Source organism: Pleurodeles waltl, unplaced genomic scaffold (assembly GCF_031143425.1).
Source record: "Pleurodeles waltl isolate 20211129_DDA unplaced genomic scaffold, aPleWal1.hap1.20221129 scaffold_112, whole genome shotgun sequence".
Taxonomy (NCBI): domain Eukaryota; kingdom Metazoa; phylum Chordata; class Amphibia; order Caudata; family Salamandridae; genus Pleurodeles; species Pleurodeles waltl.
The window spans coordinates 1,088,545-1,115,269 of record NW_027149819.1 but is presented as its reverse complement, the minus strand read 5'-3'; positions in this window follow the sequence as shown (position 1 = coordinate 1,115,269).

Genomic DNA, 26,725 nt, shown 5'->3' with positions numbered 1-26,725 from the left:
TTTCAAGACAGGTGCAGAGCACATGGCCTGCTTCAGCTCCTCAAAAGCTTTCTGACAGTTTGCTGTCCATAATACCTTTTTAGGCATCTTCTTGGAAGTGAGGTCATTAAGAGGGGCTGCAATGGAGCCATAGTTCTTAATGAACCTCCTGTAATACCCAGTGAGGCCTAGGAAGGCTCTCACCTGAGTCTGTGTAGTAGGGGGAGCCCAATCAATAATTGTTTGGATTTTCCCCTGTAGTGGTGCAATCTGTTCCCCACCAACAAGGTGTCCCAGATAAACCACCTTACCCTGCCCTATCTGGCACTTTGAAGCCTTGATAGTGAGGCCTGCCTTTAGCTGGGCCTCCAAAACTTTCCATAGGTGGACCAGGTGATCATCCCAGCTGGAGCTAAAGACAGCTATATCGTCCAGATATGCTGCACTGAAAGCTTCCAGCCCTTGCAGGACTGTGTTCACCAACCTCTGAAAAGTGGCAGGTGCATTTTTCAAGCCAAAGGCATTACAGTGAACTGGTAATGTCCTCCAATGGTTGAAAATGCTGTTTTAGGTTTAGCATCTTCTGATAATTTGATCTGCCAATACCCTGCAGTCAAATCAAAAGTGCTTAGATACTTGGCAGATGCCAGTGTATCTATGAGCTCATCTGCCCTGGGTATAGGGTGAGCATCAGTTTTGGTTACCAAGTTGAGACCTCTATAGTCTACACAAAACCGCATTTCCTTCTTTCCATCTTTGGAATGGGGTTTTGGTATAAGTACCACAGGAGAAGCCCATGGACTTTCAGAGTACTCAACCACTCCTAGTTCTAACATTTTCTGCACCTCTTGCTTTATGCAGTCCCTGACATGGTCAGGCTGCCTATAGATCTTACTTTTGACAGGCAAGCTGTCTCCAGTATCTATAGTGTGCTCACACCAAGAAGTGGTACCTGGCACAGTAGAGAAGAGTTCAGAGAATTGATCTAGGAGATTTATGCAATGGTCTTTCTGCTCAGCAGTAAGACAATCAGCCAAAACTACTCCTTCCACAAGAGCATCTTGTTCTGTGGAAAAGAAGAGATCAGGTAGAGGATCACTGTCTTCTTCCTGTCCCTCATCAGTTGCCATGAGCAGGGTGGGATCAGCCCTGTCATAGTAGGGTTTCAGGAGGTTGACATGGAGCACCCTAAGGGGACTCCTGGCAGTGCCTAAGTCAACTAAATAAGTGACTTCACCCTTTTTCTCAACAATTGTGTGGGGTCCACTCCATTTATCTTGGAGTGCTCTTGGGGCCACAGGCTCCAAGACCCACACATTCTGCCCTGGTTGGTACTGAACCAAAACAGCCTTCTGATCATGCCATTGCTTCTGGAGCTCTTGGCTGGCCTGGAGGTTCTTACTGGCCTTTTTCATATACTCAGCCATCCTTGATCTGAGGCCAAGTACATAATCCACAATATCCTGCTTAGGAGCTTTTAAAGGTTGTTCCCAACCCTCCTTTACAAGTGTTAGTGGACCCCTAACAGGGTGTCCAAAAAGAATTTCAAAGGGGCTAAAGCCCACTCCTTTCTGGGGTACCTCCCTGTAGGCAAGAGGGAGGCATGGTAAAAGGATATCCCATCTCCTGTGGAGTTTTTCAGGGAGACCCATAATCATGCCTTTGAGAGTTTTGTTAAATCTCTCCACCAGTCCATTTGTTTGTGGATGATAGGGTGTGGTGAACTTGTAAGTTACCCCACACTCCTTCCACATGGCCTTTAAGTATGCAGACATGAAATTGCTTCCCCTGTCTGATACTACTTCCTTTGGGAAGCCCACCCTGGAAAATATTCCCAGGAGGGCCTTTGCCACTGCAGGAGCTGTAGTGGTCCTTAAAGGAATAGCTTAAGGATATCTTGTGGCATGGTCCACTACCACCAAGATGAATCTATTGCCTGAAGCAGTAGGAGGGTCCAGGGGGCCAACTATGTCAACCCCTACCCTTTCAAAGGGAACCCCCACCACAGGCAGTGGAATAAGGGGTGCCTTTGGTGTTCCACCTGTCTTGCCACTGGCTTGACAGGTTTCACAGGACTTACAAAACTCTTTTGTGTCCTCAGACATCCTAGGCCAATGAAACAAGGGAACAAGCCTGTCCCAAGTTTTCATTTGTCCCAGATGTCCTGCTAGGGGAATGTTGTGAGCAAGAGTTAGGAGGAACTTTCTGTACTCCTGAGGGATCACTAATCTCCTGGCAGCTCCAGGTTTAGGATCCCTTGCCTCAGTATACAAGAGATTGTCCTCCCAGTAAACTCTGTGAGAGTCACTGGCATCCCCATTAGCCTGTTTGACAGCTTGCTGTCTCAGACCCTCTAATGTGGGACAGGTTTGCTGTGCCACACTCAGCTCCTCTCTTGCAGGCCCCCCTTCACCCAAAAGCTCAGCAGTGTCTGCTTGAAGCTCCTCTGGTGTAGGTTCTGCACAGGGAGGGAATTCTTCTTCCTCAGAATTAGAATCCACTGTAGAGGGAGGGATCGTAGGAAGTGGTTTGCTTCTACTAGCCCTAGCTTTAGGGAGCACTTGGTCCATTGTTCCAGGATCCAAGCTTCCCTGTCCTTTTTGCTTTTTGGCCTGAGCCCTTGTCAAAGCAAAAATATGCCCTGGGATGCCCAGCATTGCTGCATGGGCCTCCAACTCCACATCTGACCAAGCTGATGTCTCCAAATCATTTCCTAGTAGACAGTCTACAGGTAAATCTGTGGCTACCACAACTTTCTTTGGACCAGTAACCCCCCCCCAGTTGAGATTTACAACAGCCATGGGGTGGCTAAGTGTGTTGTTGTGAGCATCGGTTACTTGGTACTGGTGACCAAGTAGGTGTTGTTCAGGGTGGACCAGTTTCTCTATGACCATAGTCACACTGGCACCAGTGTCCCTGTAGGCCTGAACCTCAACACCATTTATTAGGGGTAGCTGCTTGTACTTATCCATATTAAGGGGACAAGCAACTAAGGTGGCTAAATCAATAGCCCCCTCAGAGACTAACTGTAGGAGGCTGGACTGGCTTGTAGTGAGTACCAAGGGGTACTTGCACCTTGCACCAGGCCCAGTTATCCCTTATTAGTGTATAGGGTGTCTAGCAGCTTAGGCTGATAGATAATGGTAGCTTAGCAGAGCAGCTTAGGCTGAACTAGGAGACGTGTGAAGCTACTACAGTACCACTTAGTGTCATATGCACAATATCATAAGAAAACACAATACACAGTTATACTAAAAATAAAGGTACTTTATTTTTATGACAATATGCCAAAGTATCTTAGAGTGTACCCTCAGCGAGAGGATAGGAAATATACACAAGATATATATACACAATAGCAAAAATATGCAGTATAGTCTTAGAAAACAGTGCAAACAATGTATAGTTACAATAGGATGCAATGGGGAAACATAGGGATAGGGGCAACACAAACCATATACTCCAAAAGTGGAATGCGAACCACGAATGGACCCCAAACCTATGTGACCTTGTAGAGGGTCGCTGGGACTATTAGAAAATAGTGAGAGTTAGAAAAATTACCCTCCCCAAGACCCTGAAAAGTGAGTGCAAAGTGCACTAAAGTTCCCCTAAGGACAAAGAAGTCGTGTTAGAGGAATAATGCAGGAAAGACACAAACCAGCAATGCAACAACTGTGGATTTCCAATCTAGGGTACCTGTGGAACAAGGGGACCAAGTCCAAAAGTCACAAGCAAGTCGGAGATGGGCAGATGCCCAGGAAATGCCAGCTGCGGTTGCAAAGAAGCTTCGACTGGACAGAAGAAGCTGAGGTTTCTGCAGGAACGAAAAGGGCTAGAGACTTCCCCTTTGGTGGACGGATTCCTCTCGCCTTGTAGAGTCGTGCAGAAGTGTTTTGCCGCTGAAAGAACGCCAACAAGCCTTGCTAGTTGCAAATCGTGCGTTTGGCGTTTTAGGACGCTGCTGGGGCCCAGGAGGGACCAGGAGGTAGCAAATTGGACCTGAAGAGAGAGGGGACGTCGAGCAAAACAAAGAGCCCTCACTAAAGCAGGTAGCACCCGGAGAAGTGCCAGAAACAGGCACTAAAAGGATGCGTGAAACAGTGCTCGCCGAAGTTGCACAAAGGAGTCCCACGTCGCCGGAGACCAACTTAGAAAGTCATGCAATGCAGGTTAGAGTGCCGTGGACCCAGGCTTGGCTGCGCACAAAGGATTTCCGCCGGAAGTGCACAGGGGCCGGAGTAGCTGCAAAGTCGCGGTTCCCAGCAATGCAGCCCAGCGAGGTGAGGCAAGGACTTACCTCCACCAAACTTGGACTGAAGAGTCACTGGACTGTGGGGGTCACTTGGACAGAGTCGCTGGATTCGAGGGACCTCGCTCGTCGTGCTGAGAGGAGATCCAAGGGACCGGTAATGCAGCTTTTTGGTGCCTGCGGTTGCAGGGGGAAGATTCCGTTGACCCACGGGAGATTTCTTCGGAGCTTCTGGTGCAGAGAGGAGGCAGGCTACCCCTACAGCATGCACAAGCAGGAAAACAGTTGAGAAGGCGGCAGGATCAGCGTTACAGAGTTGCAGTAGTCGTCTTTGCTACTATGTTGCAGGTTTGCAGGCTTCCAGCGCGGTCAGCAGTCGTTTCCTTATCAGAAGGTGAAGAGAGAGATGCAGAGGAACTCGGATGAGCTCTTGCATTCGTTATCTGAAGTTTCCCCAGAGACAGAGACCCTAAATACCCAGAAAAGAGAGTTTGGCTACCTAGGAGAGAGGATAGGCTACTAACACCTGAAGGAGCCTATCAGCAGGAGTCTCTGACGTCACCTGGTGGCACTGGCCACTCAGAGCAGTCCAGTGTGCCAGCAGCACCTCTGTTTCCAAGATGGCAGAGGTCTGGAGCACACTGGAGGAGCTCTGGACACCTCCCAGGGGAGGTGTAGGTCAGGGGAGTGGTCACTCTCCTTTCCTTTGTCCAGTTTCACGCCAGAGCAGGGGCTAAGGGGTCCCTGAACCGGTGTAGACTGGCTTATGCAGAATTGGGCACATCTGTGCCCAAGAAAGCATTTCCAGAGGCTGGGGGAGGCTACTCCTCCCCTGCCTTCACACCATTTTCCAAAGGGAGAGGGTGTAACACCCTCTCTCAGAGGAAGTCCTTTGTTCTGCCATCCTGGGACAAGCCTGGCTTGACCCCAGGAGGGCAGATGCCTGTCTGAGGGGTTGGCAGCAGCTGCAGTGAAACCCCAGGAAGGGCAGTTTGGCAGTACCAGGGTCTGTGCTACAGACCACTGGGATCATGGAATTGTACCAACAATGCCAGGATGGCATAGAGGGGGCAATTCCATGATCATAGACATGTTACATGGCCATATTCGGAGTTACCATTGTGAAGCTACATATAGGTAGTGACCTATATGTAGTGCACGCGTGTAATGGTGTCCCCGCACTCACAAAGTTCAGGGAATTGGCTCAGAACAATGTGGGGGCACCTTGGCTAGTGCCAGGGTGCCCTCACACTAAGTAACTTTGCACCTAACCTTTACCAGGTAAAGGTTAGACATATAGGTGACTTATAAGTTACTTAAGTGCAGTGTAAAATGGCTGTGAAATAACGTGGACGTTATTTCACTCAGGCTGCACTGGCAGGCCTGTGTAAGAATTGTCAGAGCTCCCCATGGGTGGCAAAAGAAATGCTGTAGCCCATAGGGATCTCCTGGAACCCCAATACCCTGCGTACCTCAGTACCATAAACTAGGGAATTATATGGGTGTACCAGTATGCCAATGTGAATTGGTAAATTTAGTCACTAGCCTGTTAGTGACAAATTTGGAAAGCAGAGAGAGCATAACCACTGAAGTTCTGGTAAGCAGAGCCTCAGTGAGACAGTTAGGCATCACACAGGGAACACTGGCAGGGTCCTAGTGACACATAGACTAAAAAAACATATTTACAGTGAAATTTGGGGGTAACATGCTAGGCAAGATGGTACTTTCCTACAGGTACAGACAGGCACAGAGAGACAGAACAACACAATCACATCTGGGAACATACAGGCACACACAGAGACAGTACCACACAATCACAGCTGGGCACACACAGGCACATACCCTGAAAGAACAGCACAATCATAGCTGGGTACAGACAGGCACACACAGAAACAGAAAGGCACAATCACAGCTGGGTACAGACAGACACACACAGAGATAAACAGCATAATCACAGCTTGGTACAGAAGGAAAATACGGAGACAGAACAGCACAATCACAGCTGGGTACAAACTGACATATACAGAAACAGAAAAGCAGAATCACAGCTGGGGACAGACAGACGAATAGAGCGAAAGAACAGCACAATCACAGCTGGGTACAGACAGCCACTCACAGAGACAGAACACCATTATCACAGCTGGGTACAGACAAGCACACACAGAGACAGAACAGCACAGTCACAGCTGAGTACAGAAAGGCACATACAGAGACGGAACAGTACCACAGCTGGGTACAGACAGGAACATTCAGCCAGCCACCACAATCACAGCTGTGTACAGACAGGAACACACACAGACAGAAGAGTACAATTACAACTGGTTACAGACAGGCACACACATAGACAGAACAGCACAATCACAGTCAGGCACACACACACAAACAGAACAGCACAATTACAACTGGGTATAGACAGGCGCACACACATACATATAGGTGACTTATAAGTTACTTAAGTGCAGTGGTAAACGGCTGTGAAATAAAGTGGACGTTATTTCACTCAGGATGCACTGGTAGGCCTGTGTAAGAATTGTCAGAGCTCCCTGTGGGTGCTAGCCAGGACCCCAGTGCTCATGTGTTTGTGGACTATTTGCGTTCCCTGTGTGATGGTTAACTGTCTCACTGAGGCTCTGCTAACCAGAACCTCAGTGGTTATGCTCTCTCTGCTTTCCAAATTTGTCACTAACAGGCTAGTGACTAAATTTACCAATTCACATTGGCATACTGGTACACCCATATCATTCCCTAGTATATGGTACTGAGGTACTCATGGTATTAGGGTTCCAGGAGATCCCTATGGGCTGCAGCATTTCTTTTGCCACCCATAGGGAGCTCTGACAATTCGTACACATGCCTACCAGTGCAGCCTGAGTGAAAAAACGTCCACGTTATTTCACAGCCATTTACCACTGCACTTAAGTAACTTATAAGTCACCTATATGTCTAACCTTCACCTGGTGAAGGTTGGGTGCAAACTTACTTAGTGTGTGGGCACCCTGGCACTAGCCAAGGTGCCCCCACATCGTTCAGGGCAAATTCCCCAGACTTTGTGAGTGCAGGGACACAATTACACGCTCTCACTATACTTAGGTCACTACCTATGTATAGCTTCACAATGGTAACTCCGAACATGGCCATGTAACATGTCTAAGATCATGGAATTGTCACCCCAATGCCATTCTGGCATTGGGGGGACAATTCCATGATCCCCCAGGTCTCTAGCACAGTACCTAGGTGCTGCCAAACTGCCTTTCAGGGGTCTCCACTGCAGCTGCTGCTGCTGCCAACCCCTCAGACAGGTTTCTGCCCTCCTGGTGTCCAGGCAACCCTGGCCCAGGAAGGCAGAACAAAGGACTTCCTCTGAGAGACGGAGGTACACCCTCTCCCTTTGAAAATAGGTGTGAAGGCTGGGGAGGAGTAGCCTCCCCCAGCCTCTGGAAATGCTTTGATGGGCACAGATGGTGCCCATCTCTGCATAAGTCAGTCTACACCGGTTCAGGGATCCCCCAGCCTTGCTCTGGTGCAAAACTGGACAAAGGAAATGGGAGTGACCACTCCCCTGACTGCACCTCCCAGGGGAGGTGCCCAGAGCTCCTCCAGTGTGTCCCAGACCTCTGCCATCATGGAAACAGAGGTGTTGGAGGCACACTGGACTGCTCTGAGTGGTCAGTGCCAGCAGGTGACGTTAGAGGCTCCTTCTGATAGGCTCTTACCTCTCTTGGTAGCCAATCCTCGTTCCTTGGTAGCCAAACCTCGTTTTCTGGCTATTTAGGGTCTCTGCTTTGGGGAATTCTTCAGATAACGAATGCAAGAGCTCATCAGAGTTCCTCTGCATCTCCCTCTTCACCTTCTGCCAAAGGATCGACCGCTGACTGCTCAGGATACCTGCAAAACCGCAACAAAGTAGCAAGACGACTACTAGCAACCTTGTATCGCCTCATCCTACCGGCTTTCTCGACTGTTTCCAGGTGGTGCATGCTCTGGGGGAAGCCTGCCTCCTCTTTGCACCAGGAGCTCTGAAGAAATCTCCTGTGGGTCGACGGAATCTTCCCCCTGCAACCGCAGGCACCAAAAGACTGCATCACTGGTCCTCTGGGTCCCCTCTCAGTACAACGAGCATGGTTCCTGGAACTCAGCAACTCTGTCCAAGAGACTCCCACAGTCCAGTGACTCTTCAGTCCAAGTTTGGTGGAGGTAAGTCCTTGCCTCCCCATGCTAGACTACATTTCTGGATGCCGTGTGATTTGCAGCTGCTCCGGCTCCTGTGCACTCTTCCAGGATTTCCTTTGTGCACAGCCAAGCCTGGGTCCCCGATACTCTAACCTGCAGTGCACAACCTTCTGAGTTGTCCTCCGGCGTCGTGGGACTCCCTTTTGTGACTTCACATGGACTCCGGTTCACTCTTTTTCCAAGTGCCTGTTCTGGTACTTCTGCGGGTGCTGCCTGCTTTTGTGAGGGCTCCCTGAGTTGCTGGGTACCCCCTCTGTCTCCTCCTCCAAGTGGCGACATCCTGATCCCTCCTGGGCCACAGCAGCACCCAAAATCCTCTACCGCGACCGTTGCAGCTAGCAAGGCTTGTTTACGGTCTTTCTGCATGCGAGCAACTCTGCAAGCTTCAACGCAACGTGGGACATCCATCCTCCAAAGGAGAAGTTCCTAGTCCTCTTCTTTCTTGCAGAACTCCAACCTTCTTCCAACAGGTGACAGCTTCCTTGCACCCTCAGCTGGCATTTCCTGGGCTCCTGCCCCCTCTCAACACTGTCGCGACTATTGGACTTGGTCCACTTGTCTTCCAGGTACTCAGGTCCAGAAATCCACTGTTGTTGCAATGCTGGTGTTTGTTCTTCCTGCAGAATCCCCCTATCACAACTTCTGTGCTCTCTGGGGGTAATAGGTGCACTTTACACCTACATTTCATGGTCTTGGAGTGGGCTATTTTTCTAACCCTCACTGTTTTCTTACAGTACCAGCGACCCTCTACAAGCTCACATAGGTTTGTGGTCCATTCGTGGTTCGTATTCCACTTTTGGAGAATATGGTTTGTGTTGCCCCTATACCTATGTGCTCCTATTGCAATCTATTGTAATTCTACACTGTTTGTATTACTTTTCTTGCTATTACTCACCTAAGTTTGGTTTGTGCACATATATCTTGTGTATATAACTTATCCTCATACTGAGGGTACTCACTGAGATACTTTTGGCATATTGTCATAAAAATAAAGTACCTTTATTTTTAGTACTTCTGTGTATTGTGTTTTCTTATGATATTGTGCATATGACACCAATGGTATAGTAGGAGCTTTACATGTCTCCTAGTTCAGCCTAAGCTGATATGCCGGAAGTATCTCAGTGAGTACCCTCAGTATGAGGATGCCAAATATACACAAGATATATGCACACAATACCAAAAATATGCAGTAACAGCAAAAGGAAGTAATGCAAGCAATGTAAAAGTTACAGTAGATTGCAATAGGAGCACATAGGTACAGGGGCACGAATGGAACCCAAACCTATGTGAGCTTGTAGAGGGTCGCTGGGACTGTAAGAAAACAGTGAGGGTTAGAAAAATACCTGTAGGAGGCTGGACTGGCTTGTAGTGAGTACCAAGGGGTACGTGCACCTTGCACCAGGCCCAGTTATCCCTTATTAGTGTATAGGGTGTCTAGCAGCTTAGGCTGATAGATAATGGTAGCTTAGCAGAGCAGCTTAGGCTGAACTAGGAGACGTGTGAAGCTACTACAGTACCACTTAGTGTCATATGCACAATATCATAAGAAAACACAATACACAGTTATACTAAAAATAAAGGTACTTTATTTTTATGACAATATGCCAAAGTATCTTAGAGTGTACCCTCAGTGAGAGGATAGGAAATATACACAAGATATATATACACAATAGCAAAAATATGCAATATAGTCTTAGAAAACAGTGCAAACAATGTATAGTTACAATAGGATGCAATAGGGAAACATAGGGATAGGGGCAACACAAACCATATACTCCAAAAGTGGAATGCGAACCACGAATGGACCCCAAACCTATGTGACCTTGTAGAGGGTCGCTGGGACTATTAGAAAATAGTGAGAGTTAGAAAAATAACCCTCCCCAAGACCCTGAAAAGTGAGTGCAAAGTGCACTAAAGTTCCCCTAAGGACAAAGTAGTCGTGTTAGAGGAATAATGCAGGAAAGACACAAACCAGCAATGCAACAACTGTGGATTTCCAATCTAGGGTACCTGTGGAACAAGGGGACCAAGTCCAAAAGTCACAAGCAAGTCGGAGATGGGCAGATGCCCAGGAAATGCCAGCTGCGGGTGCAAAGAAGCTTCTACTGGACAGAAGAAGCTGAGGTTTCTGCAGGAACGAAAAGGGCTAGAGACTTCCCCTTTGGTGGACGGATCCCGCTCGCCTTGCAGAGTCGTGCAGAAGTGATTTCCCGCCGAAAGGACGCCAACAAGCCTTGCTAGTTGCAAATCGTGCGTTTGGCATTTTTGGACGCTGCTGGGCCCAGGAGGGACCAGGAGGTCGTAAATTGGACCTGTAGAGAGAGTGGACGTCGAGCAAGACAAAGAGCCATCACTGAAGCAGGTAGCATCCGGAGAAGTGCCAGAAACAGGCACTACGAGGATGCGTGAAATGGTGCTCGCCGAAGTTGCACAAAGGAGTCCCACGTCGCCGGAGACCAACTTAGAAAGTCGTGCAATGCAGGTTAGAGTGCCGTGGACCCAGGCTTGGCTGTGCACAAAGGATTTCTGCCGGAAGTGCACAGGGGCCGGAGTAGCTGCAAAGTCGCGGTTCCCAGCACTGCAGCCCAGCGAGGTGAGGCAAGGACTTACCTCCACCAAACTTGGACTGAAGATTCACTGGACTGAGGGGGTCACTTGGACAGAGTCGCTGGATTCGAGGGACCTCGCTCGTCGTGCTGAGAGGAGACCCAAGGGACCGGTAATGCAGCTTTTTGGTGCCTGCGGTTGCAGGGGGAAGATTCCGTCGACCCACGGGAGATTTCTTCGGAGCTTCTGGTGCAGAGAGGAGGCAGACTACCCCCACAGCATGCACAAGCAGGAAAACAGTCGAGAAGGCGGCAGGATCAGCGTTACAGAGTTGCAGTAGTCGTCTTTGCTACTATGTTGCAGGTTTGCAGGCTTCCAGCGCGGTCAGCAGTCGTTTCCTTATCAGAAGGTGAAGAGAGAGATGCAGAGGAACTCGGATGAGCTCTTGCATTCGTTATCTAAAGTTTCCCCAGAGACAGAGACCCTAAATAGCCAGAAAAGAGGGTTTGGCTACCTAGGAGAGAGGATAGGCTAGCAACACCTAAAGGAGCCTATCACAAGGAGTCTCTGACGTCACCTGGTGGCACTGGCCACTCAGAGCAGTCCAGTGTGCCAGCAGCACCTCTGTTTCCAAGATGGCAGAGGTCTGGAGCACACTGGAGGAGCTCTGGACACCTCCCAGGGGAGGTGCAGGTCAGGGGAGTGGCACTCCCCTTTCCTTTGTCCAGTTTCGCGCCAGAGCAGGGGCTAAGGGGTCCCTGAACCGGTGTAGACTGGCTTATGCAGAATTGGGCACATCTGTGCCCAAGAAAGCATTTCCAGAGGCTGGGGGAGGCTACTCCTCCCCTGCCTTCACACCATTTTCCAAAGGGAGAGTGTGTCACACCCTCTCTCAGAGGAAGTTCTTTGTTCTGCCATCCTGGGCCAGGCCTGGCTGGACCCCAGGAGGGCAGATGCCTGTCTGAGGGGTTGGCAGCAGCAGCAGCTGCAGTGAAACCCCAGGAAGGGCAGTTTGGCAGTACCAGGGTCTGTGCTACAGACCACTGGGATCATGGGATTGTGCCAACTATGCCAGGATGGCATAGAGGGGGCAATTCCATGATCATAGACATGTTACATGGCCATATTCGGAGTTACCATTGTGAAGCTACATATAGGTAGTGACCTATATGTAGTGCACGCGTGTAATGGTGTCCCCGCACTCACAAAGTTCAGGGAATTGGCTCTGAACAATGTGGGGGCACCTTGGCTAGTGCCAGGGTGCCCTCACACTAAGTAACTTTGCACCTAACCTTTACCAGGTAAAGGTTAGACATATAGGTGACTTATAAGTTACTTAAGTGCAGTGTAAAATGGCTGTGAAATAACGTGGACGTTATTTCACTCAGGCTGCAGTGGCAGGCCTGTGTAAGAATTGTCAGAGCTCCCTATGGGTGGCAAAAGAAATGCTGCAGCCCATAGGGATCTCCTGGAACCCCAATACCCTGGGTACCTCAGTACCATATACTAGGGAATTATAAGGGTGTTCCAGTAAGCCAATGTAAATTGGTAAAAATGGTCACTAGCCTGTCAGTGACAATTTGGAAAGAAATGAGAGAGCATAACCACTGAGGTTCTGGTTAGCAGAGCCTCAGTGAGACAGTTAGTCACTACACAGGGAACACATACATGCACACCTATGAGCACTGGGGCCCTGTGTGACAGAGTCCCAGTGACACATACATATAGGCCACAAACCTATGAGCACTGGGGTCCTGACCAGCAGGATCCCAGTGACACATAACAAACATACTGAAAACATAGTGTTTTCACTATGAGCACTGAGGCCTGGCTATCAGGATCCCAGTGAGACAGTGAAAACAGTGACAAACACCCTGATATACACTCACAAACAGGCCACAAGTGGGGGTAACAAGGCTAGAAAGAGGCTACCTTCTCACAATACCCCACCCCAAAACCCTGAAAAGTAGGTGTAAAGTGTACCTATAACCCCCAGAGAGCACAGAAGTCGTGATAGGGGGATTCTAAAAGGAAAACCAAAACCAGCAAAGCAACAACAGTGGATTTCAAGACCTGAGTACCTGAGAAACAAGGGGACCAAGTCCAAGAGTTGCGACAGTGTCAAGAGTGGACAGATGCCCAGGAAATGCCAGCTGAGGGTGCAAGGAAGCTGCCACCGGATGGAAGAAGCTGTGTGTTCTGCAACAATGAAGAGGACTAGAAACTTCCCCTTTGGAGGATGGATTTCCCACGTCGTGAAGAAGCTTGCAGATGTGTTACCACGCAGAAAGACCGCAAACAAGCCTTGCTAGCTGCAAGAGTCGCAGTTACGGTTTTTGGATGCTGCTGTGGACCAGGAGGGACCAGGATGTCGCCACTTGGAGGAGGAGACAGAGGGGCACCCAGCAAGTCAGGGAGCCCTCACAGAAGCAGGCAGCACCCGCAGAAGTACCGGAACAGGCACTTAGAAGAGGAGTGAACCGGAGTCCACCCGAAGTCAGAAAAGGGAGTCCCACGACGCCGGAGGACAACTCAGAAGGTTGTGCACTGCAGGTTCGAGTGTCGGGGACCCAGGCTTGGCTGTGCATGAAGGAAATCCTAGAAGAGTGCACAGGATCCGGAGCAGCTGCAAATCACGAGGTATCCCTTATTAGTGTATAGGGTGTCTAGCAGCTTAGGCTGATAGATAATGGTAGCTTGGCAGAGCAGCTTAGGCTGAACTAGGAGACGTGTGAAGCTACTACAGTACCACAAGTGTCACTTGCACAATACCATAAGAAAACACAATACACAGTTATACTAAAAATAAAGGTACTTTATTTTTATGACAATATGTCACAGTATCTCAGAGTGTACCCTCAGAGTGAGGATAGCAAATATACACAAGTTATATGTACACAGTACTAAAAATATGCAGTATAGTCTTAGAAAACAGTGCAAACAATGTATAGTTACAATAGGATGCAATGGGGACACATAGGGGCAACACAAACCATATACTCCAAAAGTGGAATGCGAACAACGAATGGACCCCAAACCTATGTGACCTTGTAGAGGGTCGCTGGGACTATTAGAAAATAGTGAGAATTAGAAAACTAGCCCTCCCCAAGACCCTGAAAAGTGAGTGCAAAGTGCACTGAAGTTCCCCAAGAGACAAAGAAGTCCTAATAGAGGAATAATGCAGGAAAGACACAAACCAACAATGCAACAACTGTGGATTTCCAATCTAGGGTACCTGTGGAACAAGGGGACCAAGTCCAAAAGTCACAAGCAAGTCGGAGGTGGGCAAATGCCCAGGATATGCCAGCTGCGGGTGCAAAGAAGCTTCGACTGGACAGAAGAAGCAAAGGTTTCTGCAGGAACGAAAAGGGCTAGAGACTTCCCCTTTGGTGGACGGATACCTATTGCCTTGGAGAGTTGTGCAGACGTGTTTTCCCGCCAAAAGGACGCCAACAAGCCTTGCTAGCTGCAAATCGAGCGGTTGGCGTTTTTGGACGCTGCTGGGGCCCAGGAGGGACCAGGAGGTCGCAAATTGGACCAGCAGAGAGAGGGGACGTCGTGCAAGACAGGAAGCCCTCTTTGAAGCAGGTAGCTCCCGGAGAAATGCCAGAAACAGGCACTACGAGGATGCGTGAAATGGTGCTCGCCGAAGTTGCACAAAGGAGTCCCACGTCGCCGGAGACCAACTTAGAAAGTCGTGCAATGCAGGTTAGAGTGCCGTGGAGCCAGGCTTGGCTGTGCACAAAGGATTTCTGCCGGAAGTGCACAGGGGCCGGAGAAGTTGCAAAAGTCGCGGTTACCAACAATGCAGTCTGGAGTGGGGAGGCAAGGACTTACCTCCACCAAACTTGGACTGAAGAGTCACTGGACTGTGGCAGTCTCTTGGACAGAGTTGCTGGATTCAAGGGACCTCGCTCGTCGTGCTGAGAGGAGACCCAAGGGACGGGTAATGCAGCTTTTTGGTGCCTGCGGTTGCAGGGGGAAGATTCCGTCGACCCACGGGAGATTTCTTCGGAGCTTCTGGTGCAGAGAGGAGGCAGACTACCCCCACAGCATGCACAAGCAGGAAAACAGTCGAGAAGGCGGCAGGATCAGCGTTACAGAGTTGCAGTAGTCGTCTTTGCTACTATGTTGCAGGTTTGCAGTCTTCCAGCACGGTCAGCAGTCGATTCCTTATCAGAAGGTGAAGAGAGAGATGCAGAGGAACTCGGCTGAGCTCTTGCATTCGTTATCTAAAGTTTCCCCAGAGACAAAGACCCTAAATAGCCAGAAAAGAGGGTTTGGCTACCTAGGAGAGAGGAGAGGCTACTAACACCTGAAGGAGCCTATCACAAGGAGTCTCTGACGTCACCTAGTGGCACTGGCCACTCAGAGCAGTCCAGTGTGCCAGCAGCACCTCTGTTTCCAAGATGGCAGAGGTCTGGAGCACACTGGAGGAGCTCTGGACACCTCCCAGAGGAGGTGCAGGTCAGGGGAGTGGTCACTCCCCTTTCCTTTGTCCAGTTTCGCGCCAGAGCAGGGGCTAAGGGGTCCCTGAACCGGTGTAGACTGGCTTATGCAGAATTGGGCACATCTGTGCCCAAGAAATCATTTCCAGAGGCTGGGGGAGGCTACTCCTCCCCTGCCTTCACACCATTTTCCAAAGGGAGAGGTTGTAACACCCTCTCTCAGAGGAAGTCCTTTGTTCTGCCATCCTGGGACAAGCCTGGCTTGACCCCAGGGGGGCAGAAACCTGTCTGAGGGGTTGGCAGCAGCAGCAGCTGCAGTGAAACCCCAGGAAAGGCAGTTTGGCTCTACCAGGGTCTGTGCTACAGACCACTGGGATCATGGAATTGTCCCAATAATGCCAGGATGGCATAGAGGGGGCCATTCCATGATCTTAGACATGTTACATGGCCATATTTGGGGTTACCATTGTGAAGCTACATATAGGTAGTGAGCTATATGTAGTGCACGCGTGTAATGGTGTCCCCGAACTCACAAAGTTCAGGGAATTGGCTCTGAACAATGTGGGGGCACCTTGGCTAGTGCCAGGGTGCCCTCACACTTAGTAACTTTGCACCTAACCTTTACCAGGTAAAGGTTAGACATATAGGTGACTTATAAGTTACTTAAGTGCAGTGTAAAATGGCTGTGAAATAACGTGGACGTTATTTCACTCAGGCTGCAGTGGCAGGCCTGTGTAAGAATTGTCAGAGCTCCCTATGGGTGGCAAAAGAAATGCTGCAGCCCATAGGGATCTCCTGGAACCCCAATACCCTGGGTACCTCAGTACCATATACTAGGGAATTATAAGGGTGTTCCAGAAAGCCAATGTAAATTTGTAAAATTGGTCACTAGCCTGTTAGTGACAATTTGAAAGATATGAGAGAGCATAACCACTGAGGTTCTGGTTAGCAGAGCCTCAGTGAGACAGTTAGGCACCACACAGGGAACACATACATATAGGCCACAAACTTATGAGTACTGGGGTCCTGACTAGCAGGGTCCCAGTGACACATAACAAACATACTGAAAACATAGGGTTTTCACTATGAGCACTGGGCCCTGGCTAGCAGGATCCCAGTGAGACAGTGAAAACACCCTGACATACTCTCACAAACAGGCCAAAAGTGGGGGTAACAAGGCTAGAAAGAGGCTACTTTCTCACACAACCCGACCCCCCCCCAAACGAAGGACAATAAGGCTAACCTTGGCCAGTTGAGACTTTATTGTCTAAGTGGTGATAAGTAGAGAGTAGCTCTGCAATAGACTGGTTACTCCCTTTATCATCCACTATATGGTTACTTCCCTGTGGGGATGTAAACCACCCTGTTTGTAGTTTTTTAGCTAAGCAACAATGTGAAGATGTATTTTCAGAGTTTCTATCAGTAGGTTTTAGTTTAGAGCAGTGGGAATTGTCCACTGAACCTATTTGTAGTGATGGAAATGCCAGACAGGGATGCTGTCTCAGAGAAGCCATAACTGGGCAAAAACTTTGTCCATATGGCTGGAAGAGAGAACAGGGATGCTGTTTCTCTTGAGTTGGAGCAGGGCAGGGATGCTGTCCTATGAGCTCCACACTAGGGCAGGGATGCTGTCCTAAGTGTTGTGAGGCAGTGCAGGGTTTCTGCACTAAAGTTTCTCTGGGAGAGTTGGAGGGATGCTCCATGTTAACTAAAATGGTGCTCTTTTTGTCACCAATGTTAGTTATCCCACAGAGAGGTACTTACACCTCAGGGAGTACAGCTATGCAAGCTGATGTTTCCCTTGGAACAGGTGCCACCCCAGGAGAGGTTTCTCCCACCACAGGAATGGTATCCTGAATGGTAGGGTGGTTAGGGGATACTGTGATACCCTTTTTACCCGTTGATGGAGAGGGATCTTGAGTTTTCAGGCCTTCTCTCCTTTGCTTTTTCATTTCAGTAGAAATGAGAGAGAACAATTCCTCAGGGATGCCCAGCATGGCTGCATGGGCATAAAACTCTACATCAGCCCAACCTGAGGCCTCTAGGTCATTACCTAAGAGACAATCTACAGGTAAGCTAGGTGATACCACCACCTGCTTAGGGCCAGTAACTCCACCCCAACTAAACTGAATTATAGCTAAGGGAAGAAACTTAGTGGAGTTATGGACATCAATAATCTTATACTTTTGTCCAATGATGTGTTGATCAGGGTGCACTAGGTTTTCAGTCACCAAAGTGATACTGGCACCTGTGTCCCTGTAGGCCAAGGCCTCAACACCATTTATTGAAACTGTCTGCCTGTACTTATCCATTGTAAGGGGACAAGCAGCCAGTGTGGCAAGGCCAATGCCACTAGGTGTGACAGAAACTGTCTTGGGACTGACTACCCCAGTTTCTACTATGGACCCATAAGTGAACCCAACTACACCCTTAACTTGACTGTTGCCAGCAGTCCCACCACTAGTACCACTACTGCTAGGGGCACTAGAGCTTGATGTATTAGTGGTGGTAGGCTCAGGGGGTTTACCTGGACAGGACTTATCCCCTGGCCTATGGCCTCTGTTTTTACACACAAAGCAACAAGGCTTTTTAAATTGTGTAGGTTGAGAAGAAGATGAAGAATTAGTTTTATCCCCACCCCCTGGAGAGTGTTTAAGATTTGAAGTGGGATCTTTGGTTTTACCCTTATCCCCATGCTTATCTTGAGATTTTTCACCATCTTTCTTCTTAGTGTTCTCTTTGTCACCCCCTGTATGAACTTTTCTGTTCACCCTTGTTCTGACCCATTTGTCTGCCTTCTTTCCCAATTCTTGGGGAGAGGTCAGATCAGAGTCCACCAAGTACTGGTGCAACAAATCAGACACACAATTATTAAGAATATGCTCTCTCAGGATCAAGTTATACAGGCTGTCATAATCAGTAACTTTACTGCCATGTAACCACCCCTCCAAGGCCTTCACTGAATGGTCAATGAAATCAACCCAGTCTTGTGAAGACTCCTTTTTGGTCTCTCTGAACTTTATCCTGTATTGTTCAGTGGTTAAGCCATAACCGTCCAGGAGTGCATTCTTAAGAACATGGAAATTATTGGCATCACTTTCTTTCACAGTAAGGAGCCTATCCCTACCTTTTCCACTAAATGATAGCCATAGGATAGCAGCCCACTGCCTTTGAGGGACATCCTGTACAACACAGGCCCTCTCAAGTGCAGCAAACCACTTGTTAATGTCATCCCCCTCTTTATAAGGGGGAACTATCTTGTGCAGATTCCTGGAATCATGCTCTTTTACAGGATGACTATGGGGAATACTGCTGCTGCCACCATGGGTTTCAAAACCCAACTTCTGTCTTTCCTTCTCTAATTCAAAAGACTGTCTATCCAAATCCAGCTGTTGCTTTTTAAGCTTCAGTCTGGTTTGTTCCACTCTCAACTTATTGAGTTCCCTTTCTAACAATCTGTCTTCAGGGCTGGTGGGAGGGACATTTCTAGATACAGAGGTGTGATGGGAATGAACAGAAGGAGACCTGTCCCTTACAGAAGCCACCCTAACAGCTTGGCTGACAGTGTAATGTGAGAGCACATCATCTGTATGATGTGACTCCACCTCAGTACCAACTATGCTAGACTGTCTAGTAATGGGCAGGCTAAGAAGTTTCTTTCCTGAACCTTTTCCTGGGGGAGTCCCTGGATCAGACTGAGAACCATTAGCTACTTTTTCAACAGAGGGGGCACTTATATCCTTATCCTGTTCTCTAAGCATGTTAATTAACAGTTCTAAGGAAGGATTCTTCCCTACATTCAAACCTCTCTCTATGCAGAGACTCCTTGCTCCTTTCCAGCTAAGGTGATCATATGCAAGTTTGGACAGATCAGTAGTTTGGCCTGTGGCAGACATTTTTAGAGAGAGTTTAAAGTGATAGAAAAAGAGTAAAAAGTTTTCAGAACTTTTTGGAAAGACAGAAAAAAACTTTTTAAACTTTTAAGAACTTTTTTAAAGTTTAGAAGTACTTTTCAGCACTTAGAAAACAGTGAAAAGAGGAAATGCAAAACTCTTTAGCTATGTGTACACAAACTGAACTTGTTTTGTATATTTTTCTCTTATGAAAAGTACAATGACAAGAGTGGTAAGTAGTCTCAAAGCACTTATCCCACCGCTGCACAACCAATGTAGGAGGCTGGACTGGCTTGTAGTGAGTACCAAGGGGTACTTACACCTTGCACCAGGCCCAGGTATCCCTTATTAGTGTATAGGGTGTCTATCAGCTTAGGCTGATAGATAATGGTAGCTTAGTAGAGCAGCTTAGGCTGAACTAGGAGACGTGTGAAGCTACTACAGTACCAAAAGTGTCACTTGCACAATACCATAAGAAAACACAATACACAGTTATTCTAAAAATAAAGGTACTTTATTTTTATGACAATATGTCACAGTATCTCAGAGTGTACCCTCAGAGTGAGGATAGCAAATATACACAAGTTATATGTACACAGTACTAAAAATATGCAGTATAGTCTTAGAAAACAGTGCAAACAATGTATAGTTACAATAGGATGCAATGGGGACACACAGGGATAGGGGCAACACAAACCATATACTCCAAAAGTGGAATGCGAACCACGAATGGACCCCAAACCTATGTGACCTTGTAGAGGGTCGCTGGGACTATTAGAAAATAGTGAGAGTTAGAAAACTAGCCCTCCCCAAGACCCTGAAAAGTGAGTGCAAAGTGCACTGAAGTTCCCCAAGAGACAAAGAAGTCGTAATAGAGGAATAATGCAGGAAAGACACAAACCAACAATGCAACAACTGTGGATTTCCAATCTAGGGTACGTTTGGAACAAGGGGACCAAGTCCAAAAGTCACAAGCAAGTCGGAGGTGGGCAAATGCCCAGGAAATGCCAGCTGCGGGTGCAAAGAAGCTTCGACTGGACAGAAGAAGCAAAGGTTTCTGCAGGAACGAAAAGGGCTAGAGACTTCCCCTTTGGTGGACGAATCCCTCTTGCTTAGGAGAGTCGTACAGAAGTGTTTTCCCGCCGAAAGGATGCCAACAAGCCTTGCTAGCTGCAAATCGTGCGGTTGGCATTTTCGGACGCTGCTGGGGCCCAGGAGGGACCAGGAGGTCGCAAAGTGGACCAGCAGAGAGAGGAAACATCGAGCAAGACAAGAAGCCCTCTCTGAAGGAGGTAGCTTCCTAAGAAGTGCCAGAAACAGGCACTACGAGGATGCATGAAACGGTGCTCACCGAAGTTGCACAAACGAGTCCCACGTCGCCGGAGACCAACTTAGAAAGTCGTGCAATGCAGGTTAGAGTGCCGTGGACCCAGGCTTGGCTGTGCACAAAGTATTTCTGCCGGAAGTGCACAGGGGCCGGAGAAGTTGCAAAAGTCGCGGTTACCAAAAATGCAGTCTGGAGTGGGGAGGCAAGGACTTACCTCCACCAAACTTGGACTGAAGAGTCACTGGACTGTGGCAGTCTCTTGGACAGAGTTGCTGGATTCAAGGGACCTCGCTCGTCGTGCTGAGAGGAGACCCAAGGGACCGGTAATGCAGCTTTTTGGTGCCTGCGGTTGCAGGGGGAAGATTCCGTCGACCCACGGGAGATTTCTTCGGAGCTTCTGGTGCAGAGAGGAGGCAGACTACCCCCACAGCATGCACAAGCAGGAAAACAGTCGAGAAGGCGGTAGGATCAGCGTTACAGAGTTGCAGTAGTCGTCTTTGCTTCTATGTTGCAGGTTTGCAGGCTTCCAGCGCGGTCAGCAGTCGATTCCTTATCAGAAGGTGAAGAGAGAGATGCAGAGGAACTCGGCTGAGCTCTTGCATTCGTTATCTAAAGTTTCCCCAGAGACAGAGACCCTAAATAGCCAGAAAAGAGGGTTTGGCTACCTAGGAGAGAGGAGAGGCTACTAACACCTGAAGGAGCCTATCACAAGGAGTCTCTGACGTCACCTGGTGGCACTGGCCACTCAGAGCAGTCCAGTGTGCCAGCAGCACCTCTGTTTCCAAGATGGCAGAGGTCTGGAGCACACTGGAGGAGCTCTGGACACCTCCCAGGGGAGGTGCAGGTCAGGGGAGTGGTCACTCCCCTTTCCTTTGTCCAGTTTCGCACCAGAGCAGGGGCTAAGGGGTCCCTGAACCGGTGTAGACTGGCTTATGCAGAATTGGGCACATCTGTGCCCAAGAAAGCATTTCCAGAGGCTGGGGGAGGCTACTCCTCCCCTGCCTTCACACCATTTTCCAAAGGGAGAGGGTGTAACACCCTCTCTCAGAGGAAGTCCTTTGTTCTGCCATCCTGGGACAAGCCTGGCTTGACCCCAGGGGGGCAGAAACCTGGCTGAGGTTTTGGCAGCAGCAGCAGCTGCAGTGAAACCCCAGGAAAGGCAGTTTGGCAGTACCAGGGTCTGTGCTACAGACCACTGGGATCTTGAAATTGTCCCAATAATGCCAGGATGGCATAGAGGGTGCCATTCCATGATCTTAGACATGTTACATGGCCATATTCGGAGTTACCATTGTGAAGCTACATATAGGTAGTGACCTATATGTAGTGCACGCGTGTAATGGTGTCCCCGCACTCACAAAGTTCAGGGAATTGGCTCTGAACAATGTGGGGGCAACTTGGCTAGTGCCAGGGTGCCCTCACACTTAGTAACTTTGTACCTAACCTTTACCAGGTAAAGGTTAGACATATAGGTGACTTATAAGTTACTTAAGTGCAGTGTAAAATGGCTGTGAAATAACGTGGACGTTATTTCACTCAGGCTGCAGTGGCAGGCCTGTGTAAGAATTGTCAGAGCTCCCTATGGGTGGCAAAAGAAATGCTGCAGCCCATAGGGATCTCCTGGAACCCCAATACCCTGGGTACCTCAGTACCATATACTAGGGAATTATAAGGGTGTTCCAGAAAGCCAATGTAAATTGGTAAAATTGGTCACTAGCCTGTTAGTGACAATTTGAAAGATATGGGAGAGCATAACCACTGAGGTTCTGGTTAGCAGAGCCTCAGTGAGACAGTTAGGCACCACACAGGGAACACATACATATAGGCCACAAACTTATGAGTACTGGGGTCCTGACTAGCAGGGTCCCAGTGACACATAACAAACATACTGAAAACATAGGGTTTTCACTATGAGCACTGGGCCCTGGCTAGCAGGATCCCAGTGAGACAGTGAAAACACCCTGACATACACTCACAAACAGGCCAAAAGTGGGGGTAACAAGGCTAGAAAGAGGCTACTTTCTCACACAGGGGGTCCCTCAAAGGCAGTTGGCTGCTATATTTTGGCTATCTTTTACTGGAAAGGGTAGGGATAGGCTCCTTACTGTTAGAGAAAGTGATGCTAACACTTTTGCTGTTTTGAAGGATGCACTCTTGGATGGATTTGGCTTAACCACTGAACAATACAGGATTAAGGTCAGAGACACCAGAAAAGAGTCCTCATAAGACTGGACAGACTTTGTAGACTGTTCAGTGAAGGTCTTGGAGTGTTGGTTACATGGCAGTAGAGTTTCTGAATATGAAAGCCTGTATAATCTTAATCTGAGAGAGCATATTTTGAATAACTGTGTGTCTGACTTGTTACACCAGTACTTGGTGGACTCAGATCTGACCTCTCCCCAAGAATTGGGAAAGAAGGCAGACAAATGGGTCAGAACAAGAGTGAACAGAAAAGTTATACAGGGGGTGACAAGGATGGCAAGAGGAAGGATGGTAAGTCTTCTGACAAGGGTGGGGACAAAAGTAAAACTAAGTATTCATCAGCCCCCCAAAACTCCTGTGGTGGGGGTGGTGGGTCCAAATCCTCTTCCAATAATTCACCTAAAAAGCCTTTCTGTTATTTGTGTAAAGTCAAAGGCCATTGGACAATTGATGCCAGTTGTCCAAAGAAAAACAACAAACCTCCCACTACCACAACCCCTACTGCAAATTCTAGCGGCCCTAGTAATAGCAGTGGTGGTGGAAGCAAACCAACTAATAGCGAATCAAAGGGAGTAGCTGGGCTCACTTTTGGTAATTTAGTTGGGGTTGGTCTTTCTAGGGAGACCACAGAGGCTGTGTTAGTCTCTGAAGTTGCCATTGATTTGGCTACCTTGGTTGCTTGTCCCCTTAATGTGGATAAGTGTAGGAAAGTACCATCTTGCCTGGCATGTTACCCCCATATTTCACTGTATATATGTTGTTTTAGTTGTATGTGTCACTGGGACCCTGCCAGCCAGGGCCCCAGTGCTCATAAGTGTGCCCTGTATGTGTTACCTGTGTTATGACTAACTGTCTCGCTGAGGCTCTGCTATCCAGAACCTCAGTGGTTATGCTCTCTCATTTCTTTCCAAATTGTCACTAACAGGCTAGTGACCAATTTTATCAATTCACATTGGCATACTGGAACACCCTTATAATTCCCTAGTATATGGTACTGAGGTTCCCAGGGTATTGGGGTTCCAGGAGATCCCTTTGGGCTGCAGCATTTCTTTTGCCACCCATAGGGAGCTCTGACAATTCTTACACAGGCCTGCCACTGCAGCCTGAGTGAAATAACGTCCACATTATTTCACAGCCATTTACCACTGCACTTAAGTAACTTCTAAGTCACCTATATGTCTAACCTTTACCTGGTAAAGGGTGGGTGCTAAGTTACTTAGTGTGTTGGCACCCTGGCACTAGCCAAGGTGCTCCCACATTGTTCAGGGCAAATTCCCCGGACTTTGTGAGTGCGGGGACACCATTACACGCGTGCACTACACATAGGTCACTACCTATGTGTAGCTTCACAATGGTAACTCCGAACATGGTCATGTAACATTTCTAAGATCATGGAATTCCCCCCTAATGCCATCCTGGTATTGGGGAGACAATCCCATGATTCCTCGGGTCTCTAGCACATACCTGGATACTGCCAAACTGCCTTTCCTGGGGTTTCACTGCAGCTTCTGCTGCTGCCAACCCCTCAGACAGGTTTCTGCCCTCCTGGGGTCCAGCCAGGGTTGGCCCAGGTAGGCAGAACAAAGGACTTCCTCAGAGAGAGGGTGTTACACCCTCTCCCTTTGGAAAAAGGTGTTAAGGCAGGGGAGGAGTAGCCTCCCCCAGCCTCTGGAAATGCTTTCATGGGCACAGATGGTGCCCATTTCTGCATAAGCCAGTCTACACCGGTTCAGGGATCCCCCAGCCCTGCTCCTGCGTGAAACTGGACAAAGGAAAGGGGAGTGACTACTCCCCTGACCTGCACCTCCCCTGGGAGGTGCCCAGGGCTCCTCCAGTATGCTCCAGACCTCTGCCATCTTGGAAACAGAGGTGCTGCTGGCACACTGGACTGCTCTGAGTGGCCAGGGCCAGCAGGTGACATCAGAGACTCCTTCTGATAGGATCCTTCAGGTGTTGCTGGCCTATCCTCTCTCCTAAGTAGCCAAACCTCCTTTTCTGGCTATTTAGGGTCTCTGCTTTGGGGAATTCTTTAGATAACGAATGCAAGAGCTCATCAGAGTTCCTCTGCATCTCTCTCTTCACCTTCTGCCAAGGAATCGACTGCTGATCGCGCTGGAAGCCTGCAAAACTGCAACAAAGTAGCAAAGACGACTACTGCAACCTTGTAACGCTGATCCTGCCGCCTTCTCAACTGTTTTCCTGGTGTTGCATGCTGTGGGGGTAGTCTGCCTCCTCTCTGCACTAGAAGCTCCTAAGAAATCTCCCGTGGGTCGAGGGAATCTTCCCCCTGCAACCGCAGGCACCAAAGAACTGCATCACCGGTCCTCTGGGTCTCCTCTCAGCACGACGAGCGAGGTCCCTTGAACTCAGCAACTCTGTCCAAGTGTCTCCCACAGTCCAGTGACTCTTCAGTCCAAGTTTGGTGGAGGTAAGTCCTTGCCTCCCCACGCTAGACTGCATTGCTGGGAACGGCGTGTTTTGCAGCTACTACGGCTCCTGTGCACTTTTCCAGGATTTCCTTTCTGCACAGCCAAGCCTGGGTCCCCGGCACTCTAACCTGCAGTGCACGACCTCCTGAGTTGTCCTCCGGCGTCGTGGGACCCTCTTTCATGACTTCGGGTCAGCTCCGGTTCACTCCACTTTGTAGTGCCTGTCTTGGCACTTCTGCAGGTGCTGCTTGCTTCTGAGAGGGCTCCTTGTCTTGCTGGGCACCCCCTCTGTCCACTCACGCAATTGGCGACATTCTGGTCCCTTCTGGGCCACAGCAGCATCCAAAAACCCTAACCGCAACCCTTGCAGCTAGCAAGGCTTGTTTGTGGTCCTCCTGCACAACTCTTCACTACGTGGGACATCCATCCTCCAAAGGGAAAGTTTCTAGCCCTTGTCGTTCTTACAGAATCCACAGCTTCTACCAGCCGGTGGCAGCTTCTTTGCACCCACAGCTGGCATTTCCTGGGCATCTGCCCACTCCCGACTTGATTGTGACTCTTGGACTTGGTCCCCTTGTTCCACAGGTACTCTCGTCTGGAAATCCATCGTTGTTGCATTGCCGGTGTTGGTCTTCCTTGCATGATTCCCCTATCATGACTTCTGTGCTCTTTGGGGAACTTAGGTGCACTTTGCACTCACTTTTCAGGGTCTTGGGGTGGGCTATTTTTCTAACCCTCACTGCTTTCTTACAGTCCCAGCGACCCTCTACAAGGTCACATAGGTTTGGGGTTCATTTGTCGTTCGCATTCCACTTCTAGAGTATATGGTTTGTGTTGCCCCTAACCCTATGTGCCCCCATTGCATTCTATTGTGACTATACATTGTTTGCACTGTTTTCTATTGCTATTACTGCATATTTTAGTATTGTGTACATATATCTTGTGTATATTTGCTATCCTCATACTGAGGGTACTCACTGAGATACTTTGGCATATTGTCATAAAATTAAAGTACCTTTATTTTTAGTATATCTGTGTATTGTGTTTTCTTATGATATTGTGCATATGACACTAGTGGTACTGTAGGAGCTTCACTCGTCTCCTAGTTCAGCCTAAGCTGCTTTGCTAAGCTACCTTTTCTATCAGCCTAAGCTGCTAGACACCCCTCTACACTAATAAGGGATACCTGGGCCTGGTGCAAGGTGTAAGTACCCCTTGGTACCCACTACAAGCCAGTCCAGCCTCCTACATTGGTTGTGCAGCGGTGGTATAAGTACTTGCAACTAGTTACCACTTTGTCATATTGTACTTTTCATAAGAGAAAAATATACAAAACAAGTTCAGTGTATGTACACCTAACCAAAAAGTTTTGCTTTTCTTCTCTTACTCTTTTTCTAAGTGCTGGAAATTACCTCTAAAAACTG